General features: G+C 32.9%; 1 long non-coding RNA gene across 5 annotated transcripts; it reads left to right on the forward strand.

Moving 5' to 3' along the window:
* The first annotated feature begins 3,721 nt into the window (after positions 1–3,721).
* Positions 3,722–8,147, forward strand: LOC139884576 (uncharacterized). 5 transcript variants are annotated; one of them, XR_011771917.1, is made up of 4 exons: positions 3,722–4,101; positions 4,438–4,670; positions 4,764–5,418; positions 7,873–8,147. It is a non-coding gene; the product is annotated as an uncharacterized lncRNA (long non-coding RNA). The 5 variants fall into 5 exon arrangements; XR_011771918.1 differs by lacking the exon at positions 3,722–4,101 and having other exon boundaries at positions 4,127–4,670; positions 4,764–5,017; positions 5,244–5,418; XR_011771919.1 differs by lacking the exon at positions 3,722–4,101 and having other exon boundaries at positions 4,135–4,670; positions 4,764–4,844; positions 5,244–5,418.
* Positions 8,148–8,387: the final 240 nt, after the last annotated feature.

The following is an 8,387-nucleotide window of genomic DNA, read 5'->3' on the forward strand; positions in this document are numbered from 1 at the left end:
CTTCTACCTTTTATCTTTTTTTTATGTTTATTGTTTCACCTCTTATATAATATACTTTGACATTCATACATCCCGAGTAGCTTAAGGCATTCTATATGCTTACATCAAAAGGTGTCACAAGTAAACTATAACTTTAGGAAAGCTGAATGGCCGATATGTGTTCTTTTGTCTTAAACCCCATATTTTTATTGGTTATATTATTACTTTCTGTTCAAAATGTATTTTACATGTCATTGCAATAAAATCATGCAAATTGCAGTCGCAACGGAGTTAGAACCACTAAGATTATATAACATTGAGAATATTGTGGATATTTTAATAGTGTGTATATATAAGTTTACACAGCCGGTAAATTACAGATTCCTTATTGTTGGTTGATTCAATTCGTTGTAGTGAAATTAATGGTTCACAGCTTGCTGATTATAACCCGAAGGAGGAATTGGACGAAAAGTTTGTGAATCTAGTCATTCAAAATAAGTATAATATCAATTAATTGTATAAACAGGTTTACTCTTGTATTAATATACATCATATAATGAATTGGATTTTGTTATAGAAATAAAGGCGAAGTGAGGCTGTAGGAGGTCCAAGTTGCGCAAAAAGGTGTGTTTACTGCTACCTTGTGTTAAAAGTCATTAGTGCTTTTAGGTACTTTCTGTAACTATGTGTCAAAAAGTGATAAAATTCATTGATGCTTTACGATACTAGAGAGATATTCATTTGCATCCATGTTTTAAGTTGAGATTCAAGGAACCAATTAGAATGTGACATGTGGCACTACCATCACATGTAGTCAAGCTACTCCAAAATGTAGTGCATATGTGATTGACTTTCTAAACCCTAAACCCTAAACCAACCATAAGTTAATCCTAAACCATAAACCCTAAACCAACCCTAAACCCTAAATAGAGTTTAGGGTTTATAAATTAGGGTTTAGAAATTAGGGTTTAGAAATAAGGGTTTAGGGTTTAGAAATTAGGGTTTAGCAATTAGGGTTTAGAAATTACGGTTTAGAAATTAGGGGTTTAGAAATTAGGGTTTACATTGAGTTTTTAACACGAACGGTTTAGAGTTTAGGGTTTAGGGTTTAGGGTTTAGTGTGTACGGTTTACGGTTTAGGGTTTTATGTTTAAGGTTTAGGATTTAGGGTTTAGGGTTTAGTGTTTAGGGTTTAGTCGTTAGGGTTTAGGGTTTAGTGTCTAGGGTTTAGTGTTTAGGGTTTAGGGTTTAGAGTTTAGGGTTATTGTTTAGGGTTTAATGTTTAGGGTTTAGGGTTTAGTGTAGTGTGTAGGGTTTAGGGTTTAGTGTAGTGTGTAGGGTTTAGGGTTAGTGGTTTAGGGTTTAGGATTGGTGGTTTAGGAATTAGGGTTTAGAGTTTAGTGTATAGGGTTTAGGGTTTAGGGTTTAGAGTTTAGAGTTTAGTGTATAGGGTTTAGGGTTTAGAGTTTAGGGTTTAGCGTTTGAGGTTTAGTTTGTTGGGTATAGTGTTGGTGGTTTAGAGTTTAGGGTGGTTTAGAGTTTAGGGTGGTTTAGGTTTTAGAGTTTAGATATAGGGTTTAGAGTTTTGTGTATATGATTTAGTGTTTAGGGTTTATTGTTTACATGTTAGGGTTTAGGGTTTAGATTTTAGAATTTATGATTTAGGGTTTGAGTTATGGGGTTTAGGTTTTAGGGCTTATGGTTTATTAATTAGCGTTTATGGTTTAGAGTTTAGAGTTTAGTATGTTTAAGGTTTAGATTTAGGGTTTAGTGTTTAAGGATCGATATATGTTGATAAAGCTAAAAGTTAAAGTACAATTTGGGTTATCTTTTGACCCATTTGTTTCCTGTTTTTAACCTGTATGTTCCAATTGACCCATTAAACTAATTTATGAATAAAAATTCTTCAGTCAACCTATATTGGATAAAAAAACCCAATTGATCCAATCTCAATTAATTTGACAGTATGGTGTTACCCCTCTATCATGTTTAACTGTTCATATCGTTCACACAAAAAAAAAAGGTATTTATCTAAACTTAATACAATTATCACTTAATACATTTATTTATAGTACTTCAACTTCAAAGATTACATATTGATCAAAGTTATTTTGTTGAATGATTAATCAACAACAACTTCCCAAACATTCTGTTTGTCAACAGTTTAAGAAAACAGTGAAAAAGAGGAATGTCTATATCAACTGTAACGGTGTTGAATTAAAAGTTAAAATTACCTAAAAATGTGAGATAGGATTCATAAGCAGTGGCTCGCCTTCAATAATGTAGCAATTAAATTTAAAACATGCTAATATCATTTGGTTCACTGTAATACAACAAGCATATTGGTACGTATTTAACGATTTATGATGTAGAAAAGTGCTTAACCAAGTTTGAAGATGAAGTAACACATGCATATAATACATCAACACACCTTAAACGACTTACAATGGCACCTACACATGCGTTTTCCATCTCACATCAAACACATTACGAATACTGTTACGCATCAACTGGTATTATTTTTTTTGTCTACACACATCATATCTAATTACAATGTATCGTTCAATATTATGTTAATGTTAATATTACTATACATGTTTTTATTTCAGTTTGAGAAACTTGGGAAGTCCGGGTTATCATACTAGCCAAACCAACATTGATGTCCATTACCGATATCAGTTCAATCATATAGCTAATGATGAAAATAATGAAAATGACAACAGCTCGGGTTTAATTTAATTGGGACATCAAAGTGATGAAGAATTGGATCATGAATATGATACAAAGTAAATGAATGAAGAAAACCAACCTGCACAGCCCAACAATGATCTCCACGACCAACAAGTTGTCTTTCCTGTACCAGACGGATATACCTGGGTACGAAGCCTTTTTAATTTCAATGAAAAATATTTTTCGTTATTTAATTTTAAGTTTAACGAGAATTCGTATTTATTAACTATTAAAAGATCATCAAATAAACAAACTTTTTAATTATAATAAAAAAAGCATGAATGATATAGATGAACAATTGCAAATGTTTATGGATTTAGTTTCTTTCTATTTTGATGCTTAAGCATGTAATTATTAAACACTTTAAGATATAACTTATGGTAGCTTAGTAACCATTGAATAGTTTGAAATGTAATTGAATTTTATGATATGCTAATCGATGAATGATGGTAATTTTGATATGCTATAGATCTTATCATTAAACACAAGTTGCAACTAACCAACTAAAATGTATGATCTTATGGAAACGTCAATTTCATATTGATCATCTTCTATTGTTAGATTGTTTGGATAACCAAATTCAAAGCAAATAACAAATACAATATAATATGGTATTAATAAATGATTTCACTCTTAAAAAACCCCGCGAAATCGCGGGTCTTTAACTAGTATATATATAAATATAAATATTTTATAAAAGAAATAAAACAAATCTTCTATCTATTTGTATGTAAAGACGCCACGTTTGAATATATTTTCAAATGCTAACTTATATGAATACAGACACACAGTTATGAGATTTTGAATATTTCTAGTTTAAAATTGCAATTACATAGTTCAAATTAGTTAGAGGGGTCAATAACAAAAATTTACAACATTAATTAACCATTATTTAACCATTTAATTTAACCATACATACTAACAGCCACCTGAATTCCCGTCGGACCCTTCACAAAAACCCCACAACGACATTCGTTCGCGTATTTTTTTTTTTTTAAAAAAAACCCCACAATTCCTCCCTCCCTCCCTCTCACTCTTCTCTGTGTGATTTTCCTTCAAACCTAGGGTTTTTATTCTGTTGCGTTCACAGCGAATTCACCTTCGATTTTTCTTGAAATCGTGTGAAAACCATCACCTCATTTGATGGTTTACTTTTCTGATGGCGGTGGTTTCGATTTAACCCTAGGGTTTCAGATTTTGTGACTTTTGTTCTCTGCGATTATCATGTAACTACAGGGGTTTTGATTTTTTGTCAGCAATTGTGCTTTAACCCTATTGTTTTGGATTTCGGATGATCAAGCGACAGGTTTGCGTGTTTGCGATCATCATTTAACATTAGGGTTTTTTTATTTCATGGCAGCGATTTGGGATTTGGAAGACAAATTTTCAGTGGTATTTACCCTATTACAAGCAAGCTTTTTTTTTTGGTCGCATACTTTCTTTTTGTTGCTACACATATTGCATTTTTTGGCTGATTCTTGAATATATAATGGTGTGTGTATCTATGGTTTCGGTTATGAATTGTTAGTTTTTATGTCTCTTCTATGTCTTGAGTTTTTATTATTAATTTCTTATGTAACTAATTAGGGTTTGTTTTGGGTTTGGGTGTTTTGTAGTATGTTAGAATTTAGTTCCATTTTTGGTTTTAAGTGGGTTTCCATATGTATGTCATTGATTTTGTTATTATAAGTGGCTGTTCTTTGATATTATAACGTCTTTTAAAAGTAGGTCCATCAAATGTATAGATGTTGCTTCACCATCCAAAAGTGGTGGAGCTTGCTTAACTTCTTCGGTTGCGAAAAGAAGTTGTATTACCGAGTCGTCTGTTAGAGATTGTAATAGTGTCGCTAGATTTGTTGGACGAAGCTATCGGAATGAAAATGTGGGATCTTCTGCCTCTGGCGCGTTTGTGGTTTGAAATGAAAGTAGTTGGTAATTTGTTGCTAGCTTTAATAATGCAGGTATGTTTCTATCAATGTTTCATATTTGTTAGGTGTTAATGAATTGTCCTGTTTTTCTTTTAAATAACAGTGAATTTCTTATGTAATATGCAGATGTTGTTAAAACCACTCTCGGACCTAATTTGCAAGCTCGCAAGTTGAAAATGGTTGTCTCCTATGAAAACCAGTTATTAGGTTGGAAAGTAGACCCAACGAACTTCGAAATGATATAAGATATGTATGATTTTGTTGAGTCTAAACGCGTTTAATATGATGCCAAAAACTGGGACTGGGGCTGTAATTGCTGTGTAAAAACAGCAAATAGCAGCAATAATGGTACTGCAGTGACAGTTTGAGACTCTCTTTCCGTAAGTCAATAACTTTCAAATTGTAACTTCGTTTTTGGCGAGTAAGTTGTCTATAGAAAGGTGGGAGAGTCAACTTTCCAATAGTCACATCCGAATTTGTTAAATCAGCTTTTGTGGGACCCGTAACCCGCTCTAAAAAAAGCTCTATCAAAAATTTGGGTGTTAGGTTATGTTGTATGAATCTGCTTAGTAATTTTTGTTTTCGTTTCTGTCATTCGTTTTGCAGGAGTAACAAGTTACAATAACGATATTAGTGACTCCGAATGTGCATGAGTCATTGTGGTGCTGTGTTTTGGTACGAAGAACGATTGAGATATTTTCAAGTAGTTTGTCTTTGAAACCTTGCTGAGATGGTGGTCGTGTTGATTTGGCACGAGAAAAAGGAACCAACTCGAGTGTAGGTACGCAAGTGTTTCTTTTAAATTATTGAATTGATTCTTGACTTTTTGTAAGTCGCCCAAGTTTTGGTAAAATGTATGATGTCATTTGAATCATTAAATGAGTTTATAATGGTTATTGACCTGTTTGATAGAATTAGATTTTATAAAAGGGTTGAGAATGTTATAAAACAAAATTCGAGTAATTTTGACCCGTTTGGTTATGAACGGTGTGAAGACAAGTCAATGTTGATGATTTTAAAATTTTAGTATGATTATAAGTTGATGTCTTGAAAAGAAATGGTAGTCAACTAGAGGTTTTATTATTTAAAGTGTATGTCCATTTAGACCCCTTGACCCATTCGGACCATATGATGTCAGATTAGGTAATTGATGATTTATACACATATATTATGTCATGTTAAGTGAAACTGTAAAATTTGGTGTTATGAAATTAAGTTGAGGTTGTTTCGGGTTATGGTGGAAAATGTGACCCATTTGGATCATAAGAATTCATCTTGGCCCATTTGCATGATTTTGAGAATTTGAAAGTTACAACATTTTTAAAATTTGATTTTTAAGTTATGGGATGATGTTGAGTCATTCGGGTCAACTGGATAAGAAAATGGGCCGTTAATCAATTATGTGTCATTTTTTGTAAAAGGTGTTAAAACCACTCTTGGCCCTACTTTGCAAGCTCGCAAGTTGAAAATGGATGTCTTCTAATGAAAACCAATTATTAGGTTGGAAAGTAGACCCAATGAGCTTCGAAATGATATAAGATATGTATGGTTTTGTTGGGTCTAAATGCGTTTAATAGGATGCCAAAAACTGGGACTGAGGCTATAATTGTTGTGTAAAAACAGCAAACAGCAGCAATAGTGGTAATGCAATGACAATTTGACACTCTTTTTCGTAAGTCAATAACTTTCAAATCGTAGCTTCATTTTTGAAGAGTAAGGTGTCTATAGAAAGTTGGGAGAGTCAACTTTTCAATGGTCACATCCGAATGTGTTAAATAGGCTTTTGTGGGACCCAAAACCCGCTGTAAAGTTGCTGGAAAAAAATATCTATGTCAAAAATTTGCACGTTATGTTGTGTGAATCTGTTTAGTAATTTTTTGTCTTCGTTTCTGTCATTCGTTTTGCATGAGTAACAAGTTACTATAACGATATTGGTGACTCTAATTGTGCATGAGTCATTGTGGTGATGTGTTTTGGTAGGAAGAACGTTTGCAATATTAGTTTGTCTTATAATCCTTGCTGAGATGGTGGTCGTGTTGATTTGGCACGAGAAAAGGAACCACCTCGAGTGTAGGTACGCAAGTTTTTCTTTTAAATTACCGAATTGATTCTGAATTTTTGTAAGGCGCCCAAGTTTTGGTAAAATGTATGATGTCATTTAAATCATTAAATGAGTTTATAATGGTCATTGACCTGTTTGATTAAATTAGATTTTATAAAAGGGTTAGAAAGTTATAAAATGAAATTTGAGTAATTTTGATCCGTTTTATTATAAACGATGTGAACACAAGCAAGTCAAAATGATGATTTTAAAATTTCAGTATGATTAGAAGTTGATGTCGGAAAAGAAATGGTAGCCAACTGGAGGTTTTATTATTAAAAGTGTATTTGTTGTCCATTTGGACCCCTTGACCCAATTGGACCTTATGATGTCAGATTCGGTAATTGATAATTTATACACGTATATTATGTCATGTTAAGTGAAACTGTAAAATTTGGTGTTATGAAATTAAGTTTTGAGGTTGTTTCGTGTAATGGTGGAAATTGTGACCCATTTGAATTCATCTTGACCCATGTGCATGATTCTGAGTTTGAAAGGAAGCTATGGGATGATTTTGAGTTATTCGGGTCAATTGGATAAGAAAATGGGTCGTTAATCAATTATGTGCCTTTTTTATAAAAGGTGTTAAAACCACTCTTGGACCTACTTTGCAAGCTCGCAAGTTGAAAATGGTTGTCTTCTTATGAAAACCAATTATTAGGTTGGAAAGTAGACCGAATGAGCTTCGAAATGATATAAGATATGTACAGTATGATTTTGTCAAGTCTAAACGCGTTTAATAGGATGCCAAAAAGAGTGACTGGGCTGTAATTGTTGTGTAAAAACAGAAAACATCAGCAATAATGCTACTGCAGTGACAGTTTGAGACACTGTTTTCGTAAGTCAATAACTTAAATCGTAACTTTGTTTTTGACAAGTAAGCCATCTATAGAAAAGTGGGAGAGTCAACTTTATACAATTGCTTATATGTATGTACCATATGCAGTTTGTTATATCTGTTCGTTCTACGCATTGCGAATAGAATACTTAAACTTCTAGGTAGTATTCATTATTTGCAGGTTGTAATTGTAGTGTGCTCTTTCAACTGATTATATATTTGCTGATTTTACATATGATAATTGTATTCTATAAAGTTGTTATTATCTATTCTCTAATTTGGACTTTTCTGTGCAGTTTAATACACTGATAAAAATTCAAAAAATAGGGTTGCCACATTGTCGTACGTTGCTATGGGTTCGGACCTCATCCAAATGAATAAAGTGAAACAAAGAAAAAGGAGTAGTAGTTTATAACCGAATAGACAACATAAATTCCGTTTTTTTCAACGTAAATAAGTAGCCATAACCATTTTGTATAAATAACCACCGCTACGCTATCATGTAATCATAATGTAAGCAGTAGTAAACAGTATGTGAATAGCCTTTTTGCAAAGTAAGTTAGACTACGATTATCAGCAACGCGCGGTCAGTTTCCTTTCTAGTTTAATCTAAACTAAAAAAGTAACTAGTAAGTCCAAAACACCATTGGGTGGCCAAGGCCCCTTCCAGTCCTTTATAACCTCCGTGCATGCACGTAAGCAAACCAGCATTCCAAACGTCGGTTTGCAATGACATGGCGTGACAAGTGTATTAAACTGCATGGCGTGTAAGATCTATAAGCTTTATACATACAGCATCATCAATGTAAGA

The sequence above is a fragment of the Rutidosis leptorrhynchoides genome, chromosome 1, assembly GCF_046630445.1.
Source record: "Rutidosis leptorrhynchoides isolate AG116_Rl617_1_P2 chromosome 1, CSIRO_AGI_Rlap_v1, whole genome shotgun sequence".
In the NCBI taxonomy this organism is placed as follows: Eukaryota; Viridiplantae; Streptophyta; class Magnoliopsida; order Asterales; family Asteraceae; genus Rutidosis; species Rutidosis leptorrhynchoides.